This window comes from Thunnus maccoyii, chromosome 24 (assembly GCF_910596095.1).
Source record: "Thunnus maccoyii chromosome 24, fThuMac1.1, whole genome shotgun sequence".
NCBI classification, from domain to species: domain Eukaryota; kingdom Metazoa; phylum Chordata; class Actinopteri; order Scombriformes; family Scombridae; genus Thunnus; species Thunnus maccoyii.
Genome location: NC_056556.1, coordinates 6,589,524 through 6,600,147, shown reverse-complemented (window position 1 = coordinate 6,600,147; position 10,624 = coordinate 6,589,524). Strand labels below are relative to the sequence as shown.

The 10,624-nt window shown below is 42.6% G+C and overlaps 1 long non-coding RNA gene across 3 annotated transcripts; it reads left to right on the top strand.

Annotated features, from left to right (window-relative positions):
* Positions 1-332: 332 nt before the first annotated feature.
* LOC121892050 lies at positions 333-5,813 on the top strand. Of its 3 annotated transcripts, none has more exons than XR_006094281.1 (3): positions 333-444; positions 972-1,454; positions 5,368-5,813. It is a non-coding gene; the product is annotated as an uncharacterized LOC121892050 (long non-coding RNA). The 3 variants fall into 3 exon arrangements; XR_006094280.1 differs by lacking the exon at positions 5,368-5,813 and adding an exon at positions 2,403-3,066; XR_006094279.1 differs by lacking the exon at positions 5,368-5,813 and adding an exon at positions 2,400-3,066.
* The last annotated feature ends 4,811 nt before the right edge of the window (positions 5,814-10,624 follow it).

Here is a 10,624-nt window from a genome sequence, read left to right as displayed (position 1 = left end):
ATTGCTCAGTAACATCAATTAAGCTAATGATGCCATGAGACAACGCCTGGAAAAGAGGATCATTTATGCACTATATACAGTGCAACAACATCAAAATAGATTACATTTTCTTAAAGAAGCCATTAGATATACTGCAATCCATAAATCTAAAATCTTCTAAAGATACTCATGTTTACATAAATTTGTTGATTTTAAGCATTGATTCATATGTTGATGTTCTATCTTACAAATCATCAATGTCTGGTCCTGTGACATCATTATCCTAATTGATGCTACTGAACAATCAGCTGGCACACCTGGTGTGAATTAGCTGTTGATTGTGACATCTCAACCACCTGATTGTGGTTTTAAAGTAAAACCGAAAGCTTGAAAATGCAACAGTATTGTCAGGAATAACTGTGCTCTTTCCTGGATGAACCCTGTTATTGTGAAATCTGTGTAAAGGTAAGATAACTTCAACCAGTTACTTTGCTTCTAACAAACTCATCTGCCATATTTTTGAGATATTATCACTTTTTATCAGGGCTGCTTTCCTGTTATTCTGAACAGTTTGGTCAGAAGTACATGTACACGGCTGGTGTTTTGGATTCAGGATATTTTGGGAAATCAGATAATCAAAGTGAAAGGAAGCCTTTGGAACAGGCATAACATATACAAGCTGTTGGTTTTTATTTTCAACCACATCAATTTGTTATGTTGCGTGCATTGCTGTTAAACTTTGAGTGGCACAAAATGGCCTCATAGGTGATCACAGCATCAAAAATATTGCAAGAAAACAGGTGGAATCAAAGTAAAAGTGAGATCACCTACAGTAGTGGTTGATTTACTTGAGAAAAGTCCATCATTTCTTTTTTTTTTTGATGGACGTAAGTTGTGAATCTTTCAGTGAGAGATGGAGACCCTGTGCCATCCACATTGCGAACAGCATGAACTCCCTACTCTGTCTTCCTATTCTCCATCCAATCATACAGGCTTACTCTGGTGACATCAGCTTCGGAGCAGCCAGCAGCTGGACCAAATGATCCAGAACCTTCTGTTGTAAAGTGGATGGCCTGCAATGCACAGGAGGAAGAGGTACAGTCCATCATCAGCCTCCTCCTGTGTGAGACCACCCCACCGCCCTGCCCTCCCCCCCCCCCCCCCCCCGCCTCCCCTACTCTTCCTCCCTCTCTAGCCGGGATGTGTCCATGAAATATGTGCAACTTCCCATTGAAATTAGAGGGCCCTGAACCATGAAAGGCACCACAGGTATTGGCTGTACAGCGTGCAGTGGCAGCACCACTACATGCCCGGCCTCTGTGTTGTAAAGCTCCGACGGCAGAAAGACACACGACCACTCGTCTGTAACATATTAAAACCAAGGGAAATAAATTACCCTGGTGCTCTGATGAATTATGAGTTGTGTCTCAGGAGCTGGAAACGCTTCATAACTTGGAAATCTTCTTTGGAATATGGTGAGTATCACCTGGTTTTCTTTCCCGCTGCACTGTTCAAATCATGGTTAATTACTACTTTGAGTTAAACAGCACGTTGTCAATCTCCTGTTCGCTTCAAGATTCAAACAATCTGACATTGCACTTACAAAATGATTGGTAAGAAGGGGAAAAAACATGCTGCTTTTAGTTTGAAACTTTTTGTTTCCTCAAGAGAAGCTATATTTTACCATCCAACTTTTTAAGGACCTTGGCAATCCAGTTTATTTTGCAAATGAACCGTAGTTGTTTTTAGCGCTATTTGCAAAAAAGTAATGCAATTTGTAAAACATCATTTATGAAAGGGGTGCATTTCAAGAAGCCGAGAGATTCTCCTGAGCTCCCAAGCAACAAGGCTGCAGCTTTAAATTAACAGAAAAGTTCCTCATACTCAGACTATGTGTTGTGTTGGTGGATGCAACTTTTAAAATATTTGCTCAGTCTAGGGAAGCTACGCTGTCTTTTAGTTATTTACATCTCCATAAAGACAGAATTCTGCCACCGACAATATTTATTGCAACAGGAAACATATTGACGTATTTGGGTTAATTTGGATGTACAGTACAAATACTGCTCGGCAATAAGCTTAGTCACACACCCGTGCTTACACATCTACACTCACTCTATATTTTTCTGTTGGGAAATCAATACAAGCACTGTGGTTCTTCTACAATATATCCAGACCCCCCCCCCCCCCCCCCCCCCACACACCCCACCCACCCCTCAGTGCATCACTAAGAGGTCTTCGTTTGTTGCTCAGTAGCTTGTGGAAATGGTTCAGAACACTGCAAAGCAATGCTGTTATTAACTTACAGTGGTAAATGCGTAGGAGGAGAAATCCATAGGAGAGTAATGAGTTTCGGCCACTTGCAATAAAGTAAATATTTGTGGAGTTAATAAATCTAATCCATTGTCCGATTCAATTAGCAGGGAACCCTATTGCAATCCTAGCCCTCCCATTGGGTTGTTGGGGCTCATCCGGCCGTTTATTGACTGGTACAGTGCAGCTTGAGTCGGTAGCGTCAAACATCTTCATCAAGAGCTAAACACTGGGATTGTGCAGCTTTCTGGAATGATCCATCTTTTTGAGGGCACCTCTGACAAGTTGGGCATCCATCTCCGAAACATTTAAAGGTGAACAACTTTATCTCGCGCCACTTTAAAGAACATCACCTCCGTGCAATCTCAAGAAGATTGACGCTGTCAGAAGTGAAACGTTGTTAAGCCATATGACTGATGGGCCACTCACAGGAAAAGTGGAGCGCTTGATGAGATATTAATCAGGCGGCGGCGGGAGGGGTGGAGCAGCGCCGTCGCACGCGGATCCTAAATGCGAGATGTGATGGAGATGTTGGAGATCTGAGTTGTCTTCGGCAAGGCGGAGCTTGTTGCAGGGGAATAATGAATCGGCCCATTAGCATATTGTCACCAGTTGTCTTGTTTATTCCGAGGTGTTTGCCAAGCAGCTCTCCCCAAGGAGAAACGGGCGCTTCACAGTAACTTCTGGAGTAAACAGTGATATGCTAATGCGCATGCAAATACACACACACACACACACACATGCCTGCACACCCACGCTGTATGCTCACAGACAGCAAACACACAATAAACTTTGCTTTTAACAACCTGTGACGGGGCGATGGCTCACGTTCTTTGTCAATATTTATTGCAAAGAGGGAGGATGGGAGGGCTCAACATGGAAATGCAAGGCCTCATATTTCTCATCTAATACTGCTTGTTGTATGGAATCAAAGGGTACAAAACAGCCAAGTTTACCCAAAGCAAACATCTGAGCTGCGCCTTCAGATGCTTATATTATCCACACAGGCAAAACAATCCAGCACAATAGTGTTTCTGAAGCTATTTCCATTGACGTTTTCATCACTCCTCGTGACCCGTATTCGCTCGTATCATCATTTACGGTTGATTACAGTTGTATTTGCAAAAGGGGATGGGATGTTCACTATCAGGCGCAGCTTTGTCAGTCCATTCTGTCAGTTTTTTAATTCTTCTTTCTCTTTTTCCCACCTTCCTCTTTCTCCGCCATCTCTTTGTCTGTCTGTATCCTTCTCCCCTCCTAAACTCTCCGTCGGCGCTCGCTCAGGCACTCGTAATTGCTGGTAGTCTGCTTAACAGTCACAATGCCTTACTGTAATCAAAGAACTGACAAAAGACCTCTTTCATTTCACTGTCTGCCTCTGTGTACAGTATAATAAGCTTCCATCTTGCTCACATGTCGAGAAGCCAAGGACCCCAGCGCAGTAATTTTGCATTGAATGAGATGCAGGTGATCAAAGTCCGCATAGTCTTTTTGATTCTCTAGAATAGCCAGGCCCTCCCTCTGCTATGCCTTTTGAACATCTTAAGATTCCTCAGAAAAAAAAAGGACAAAAAAAAATGCTATTCCTGCATTCTTCTTGTAGATATTCCCACTACACGCCTGCCTGGGAAGCTGACTCCCCAGTGTTTTTGGAGGAATGAAACCCAGACGTTGCCTGTACATCTGTTCAAGTGCAATATGTACAGCAGTGAGAGGGCCAGATTTTACTTCTTTTTTATTAATTTTTTTTTTTTTTTGTGCAGATTTCCTTAAAACTCATTTCTGGTGCATTTAAACCCTGAATCTACCATAATGTGATCACTAAATATACTTTTTCTTTAGAATCTTTCAGGATAAATCAAATGATGCTATAGATGGATGACAAATTTGACAGTACGTGTCCCGGGATGCCAAGAAATCCCCTGAGACAAAAGTGCAACCCCTCCTCTTAATTCCTTTCACTGTTCCGTAACCCCTTTCTCATTCGTATCTTGTATCATCAGTTTTCTAAGCAAATGTCAGGCTCATATGTCTGGTGTGTTGTGGCAGTAGGTGGTGTCTGGCAGGCAGGATGTCTGAACCAAGTTTGGAAATACCTGCAGAGCTGCGCTCCGCGCTCCAACATTCAATTAGGGGATTTCTCAGGTGATAAGGCCAGCCAGCGGGGCAATATCCTGGGGATCCAGGCCGTCCCCTCTCCTCCTGTCCCTCCATCCGTCAGGGGCTCCAAATCCATTGTCAGAATTATGGCGAGCAGTTCAATAATTCAGATTAGAGCTCATGTTTATTAATGTCCTACATCTGTGCAAACAACGTGTCAAGCCGAGAGTTTATTGTAATTGCCTGAGCAAACAAAACCTGAAAGAAGCAATTTCCAGTTACAATGTGCTATGACAAGTAATGAGGCCATTGGCATTCCGCTCCCATCGTCACCGCTGCTTCTTTTCATCGCCCCAGTATTGTGTGTGATAGATATTTTTATAAGGAATGAAGGTGCTGGATAATGTGGTGGCGCCACTAGAGGCAGGTTAGTGATTAAAGATAATCATCATTTTTTCCCCCCTCCTGCAAGATCTTATTAGGTTTCCCTTAGCATTACTTACTTTGACTTCCACGTGGGACTGAATGGCGGCACTGCCGTCCCCACAACGACCGAAAGTAGATGGCGACTATTAATTTGCATTCTTGGAAGGAGGAAAAAATAATAATATTGCCTTGTGCCACCTGAGGGATGCACACTGCCTCACAGTCACACTGTTTTGAAAATAGCAGTTGCATAATCTGCCAAAGCAGCTTTAAAGGAGAGCTCTAAATAATTGGAATTGACACAGGATATCAACCCGAGTTTCCTATCTGTGTCTAACATATTAGCCATCGCTGGAAATTAGCTATTATTGCCTAATTGAATTTTGGCTGCCAAATGTTTAATTAAAATGGCAGTTGTAAGTTTATTGAATTCACCCTGTATTTGTATAATGGCCGAGACCTGTGAGCAGATTATGGAAAGTGCTGTGGTTTGATACATTTTCTCTTCCCTCTATGGTGTTTTAATGTGATCACAGTCTTTGTTTTCAGTCACAGATGGTTGAGAGCAACCAGGGGCTTGTTCTGCAATATACAGCCGTGCTGTTACACTGGAGCTGATGGACCCATGAGGACTCAGGATGCCGATTGATGTCTCTACTTAGTGTTGTGCGATGTACCTAAACTCATCCTTTTCAGGTTAAATAGAGTTATATACTGCTGGTGAAGACATTTGTCTTGTTGGAGCTCTTCTATCCAGAGACTCAATTAATATGTTTGGTTGTTATTTGTACAGTCTCATTATTCTCATCATAATTTCAGTTTTCAACACTTGTAAAACAAATGCTTTTTAGCCAAACTTATCAGAGGGAAATGTTACATAATACACCTATTTTTTTAGTCTGTGCTGTTGTATTATAATGTACTTTGGATGAATACTTGCATTAACAGCAGGAAGGCCAAGCAACTGGCTGCTATATTTTGAGTTGTAGAAATGAAATATTTCAGCTAGACCTACTTCCTGTGCAGATTTTCTCTATTGTTAGTTTTTTCAGGAATAGCACAAAGACAAAAATACAGATAATTATATTTAATTGCTTTAACTCATACACCGCCAAACTCCTTTGGTTCAAACAGAGTGAATGAATGAAAACTGAAACATGCTAAAAAAGCTTGTTTGCCAACCGCGCTTTGAAAACACCTCCATGTGTAGCAATGTGCAGGCCGCTCTGTCGCTCAAAATGCTGTGTTAACTATACGCTAAGTGTGTGTTTACAGCGAATGGGGGCCGCTCGCTCCGTGACAAAGTGTTTAGGTTGCAACTCTGTCTGATGGCTCGGGGATTAGAAAATCCCTCTTATGATTGATAGATTTATTTGTCACTGCTGTCTGGACGCGAGCAGTTTACACCCTGCCAAAGCCGGGGACCATTAATCAGTGTAAATAACGCTCTTCTTATACACATATCAGGAGTCTGTACTTGGAGACATTTGACACGGGGGGGAACGGCGGCGAAGCATATTTTGCAGCAAATAGGCGTGTGACCGGATGATCAGAAAAGTGGCGTGCGGATGTTGCAGAGGAGCTGACTCGCTGCTCTAAGAGTGCTGCCTTTACTGCTGACACTGATCAACAGGAAATTGGTATTTTTTGCTGTGGGGCTCAGGTTGTGGAGTTTGGGACAATAGGGTGTGATTTGATTAATGGCTCTATCGGACGTCCCTGCATTGAGGAAGGCGTCTTCCTTCCTGAAATATCCACTGATTTGTAAATGCAAAATTTAGGTTATGATATAGAATTGCAGCTAAAAAAAAAAATGTGATCCTATCTTTAGTTGTAAAATGCTGATAAGTTCAGCAAATTTCAATCAGCACTGACAATGTTGTGCAACACAATTCCCCCTTTTGTATGTTTCATGATAGCCTGGTGATTATTACTCTATTAATTATCATTTTAAATACATTCAGGACAAATACGCATTGTGAGGATTATCACACATGTCAAATGCACTGCATAACAATGGTCAAACATGTCTGCTGGATCCATGTAATCTCAATCCATTGTTGTCCAAAGAAATGATCTGATTGGGCAACTTCTCCAGGGTATCACTTCACCCAAGGTTTGCTATTATCTTTGCATAAATGCACACCTTGTCATTATTTATTGCTTAATTAGCGCGCTGCTTAATTAAATCGGCATTAATCAAGGAGACAGAGGTGGCGCTTGGGGAACACTTTACACATGTTAGCGATACTGTACTTTATTATCCAAGGAAACATAAATCAAACGTTCCTCCCTGGAATTAACTGATAACAGTTGGTTGTTAGCAGGAGGAAGAAAAGGCGGCTCCTGAGTTCTCCTGCATGCAGGTATCACCACGGTGTAATAGAAGTTTGTCATGGAAGTGTATAGTAGGGGAGTGGACAACAAAGCAGATGTTATCATCTCATTTCTCCCTGGCAAAACAAAGACAATTAAGAAGTTCTGTGCTGCTGTATGGGCAAAACCAATCTCTCCTTTCTCACCTTTCCTGAGAGTTGGAAACATCACATCTTACCCAAAGTTCATTCATATTTGTCAAAAGCAAAATCCCAAATAGATTTGGTTCAAATTTTATGAAATCATCCACATATACGCAAGCATGCTCAAACACATGAATCATTTTTAATTTGCTTCACATATCAAAAAATTGTCATCTGTGGAAAAAAAAAAAAAAAGAAAGAAATAAAACCAATCTGTGAAAAGACATTTGAAGCTGAAAATGTTATTTGCTCCCTGCTGCATGTGTGGAAGTGGTAGACTCTGCAGGCTCCTCTTCGCTCACTCTCTCAATCTTAATGGAGAGGAGACAAGGAGTGCTCCCCTGTGGAGAGGGAGAGAGGCATGGGGAGGGCGGAGGGGTGAAGGTAGGGGAGGGGAGGGGTGGGGGAGGAGGACTGTAAGGAGTCATCTCTGTGTAATTAAAGCTGTTTTTAATGGGAGGTGCCAGGCAGTAGAGGGGAGGTCAGTCCCAACGGAGACGAACCCCAGCACGACCAGCCCCGCACCCCTCCCTATGTCCCGTGAGAGGTGAGGTGGGCGCAAACTCCTCTTTTAGCCCGCTGCTACTAAGAGGATTTCACCGGCGGCCCTCATGGGGAAGGGTGCTTCGGGGTTGGAGGGGAAGGGGGTTGGGGGGGGGGGGGGTGGACGACGAATGGGAGCCCCTGCTATGGCACCATGGAAAGCCCTGATTAACTCTCTCCGCCAGTCCAAACCCCGCCATGCAAATGAAGGCAGCCTGGCGCTTTTATGAAGGGGGAAGCGCATGTCAGTCAGGCTTGGCCGTCCCTTGATGTGCTTCCATTGTAATTCTAGGTGTGCTGGTTGTACCGCCTTAGATAGGAGCACAAGGTTGATTCATCCCCATAGGATTGTTAAAAGGTGGATCCGCTAAGTTTTCAAAGTGACTCAAATGGGGGAAGGAGAAGGGTGGCTAGCACTCTCTTGTCAGCTCTTTCTTAGCCCATCACAGACATTGGTTTTGAAGATTTTGCTGTCTGACTTTGTGATAATACATAATGGGGATTCTTTGACAGTATAGTCGTCCCCTGAGGACAGGAGATTTGTTTGCACCCTGAAGGTATGGTCTACATTGTCTGTGCATCATTCACAGTCATTTAAGTGCTCTATTGAGCAGAGCTTTTTTCTTTTTCATTAAGTGTTTCCACAGCCATTTGTAGGCACATTCTTTACACTGTTCATCGCCACAGTATAGAAGAGGTCGCATCAAATTGTGCACCTCCATAGTGTTAAATAAAATATATGAGAGACTTTAATAAATAAGCCCAAAGCAAGGTTTACCAAAGACATCTTTAGGGGTCTTGGATTTACATTTTCAACCAGATGTTGGTTCTATTCTATCTACACTGATGTTATTTGGTCTAAGTCGAGCACGGGCTCTTTGGATGCACTGTTAGAGCTAATGTGGTATTTAGTTAGCCCTCCTAGCAGCCTGCAAAACCAATGTGGGTGAAAAAGGCAAAAGCACAGCACTCCTTTTAAGTATGCAGCCCACTATAAATTAGGATCAGGAGGTATGTTGCAGTTTTCTGGGGTCACACACAGAATTTCTTTCGTCCGATTCTGGTTTCTCTGCCTGTCACAGATGGTAGGTTAGCAACCTTTCTCATGAGCCCTCCGTGACCTTGACAGTCTTTTACTCCTGCTACATCCTCCTCTTAATCACTGCCAGTTCCCTCCACATTTGACCATCATTAGGATAAAGCTGGAAGCCAGAATTTTATAGGCATTTTCTGATGTCAATACAAAACATGTCAAGAAATCTGACCTGGTGAGCTTGTTGGATCGTGCTGAATTCTGACATTTTCTTCTTTCCTGGGTGTGTCCAACATTACAGAAAATTCTGATCAATCATCTTACATCTGAGAAACAAATCATTCAATCTACTTTATGGTGATAAAACACTTTAGTGTCCTCTTATATTTAGACTTTGTTGTGTCCTCATCCACTTTCTTACTAACAGTAAGTCATTTGTGAGAGTGAATTAGCTCTGAAAAGAGAAATATGTGTTCTCTTTCACCCCCAGCAGAGCAAAAGTCGTAATTTTAAGAGAGGGAAGGACTGACTTGAAATGAATGGATGGCAACTCTCCCATCTCCCGCATTTGTCATTTGTTAACGCACTTGACCTCATAATCAGACTGCCGGCGCAACAAGGCAGCAAACAAGTTATGTCATGTTATCAATTTATCCAACATGACAAAGTAATAACAGCAATAAATGAACATGTTCTTTGGAACGGCGGCGTTGCAAATTGAAATGCCGGAGTGTGAGATGTGCTTCTCGCCAAAAGAAGGAGCAATGAAGATGATGGAAAATCTAATATGAAGGAAGACAAGTGTTTACATTGCAGCTTTGTGCGTTTTACATTCCTAAGTACTCTCCATTTCTTTGTTAGCATCCCCAGGGCTGCTCTCACTGTTAGCAAAGCATATGCATCAGAATTGAAATACAGTAGCAGTTCCAGCTCTCCACTAGGCCCACTGCGAATGTAGCAAATAAAATAGGCGTTGCCTGATCTGATGAAACAATACTGCAAATTGAAAACCTTGATTGTTATCATTTTGGTTTTATTTGGTTGATTTTTCACAGGGAACGCCTGGTGGGTGTGGTTTTTTCTCATGGGGCAGTTCAGTTGGTTGCAGTTTGAGAGTCTAAATCAATCCATCAATCACAGAAGAAAAGGATTTCAAAGACATTTTGACTCAAAGCTGGAATACATCTCGATACATATTTCATAAACCTGACCAACCTCTGAAGTCACTCTCATTTGACATCAATTCTCTGTGCAACCCACACAGGCCTTGGGCAGTTCACCTGCACGCCGGACGGGCTGGCCGGTTCATATACCGTCAGTCCTTCTTTATTCTCAATGCCCCGGGCACTTCACAGTTCAGCAGCTCTGCACACCAAACAGCACATCAGCCTGACAAATACAGAAGAGTGATAAAACACCATGTTCTCTGCTGTGTTTCTTTACACGCTGCAAGAGAGCAACAGGCCTGCAAGACAGCATGGAGGAGTCACCTAGAATCATGAAACGAGGCATCAGGGGAGCTTATAGCCAGATGAAATCAGGCCAGAGACCTCTCTCCTCCACTTTCCTATGTTTCTTTGTGAAGAAAAAAAATGGTAGAATAGACTGATGGATAAAATCAAAGGAGAGTGTGTTACAGCTCTCTTCTTATAACTGTATACATGTGGTCGTGTGGATTTGAATGTCTTTATAAAGTACTTTGACCATGTTC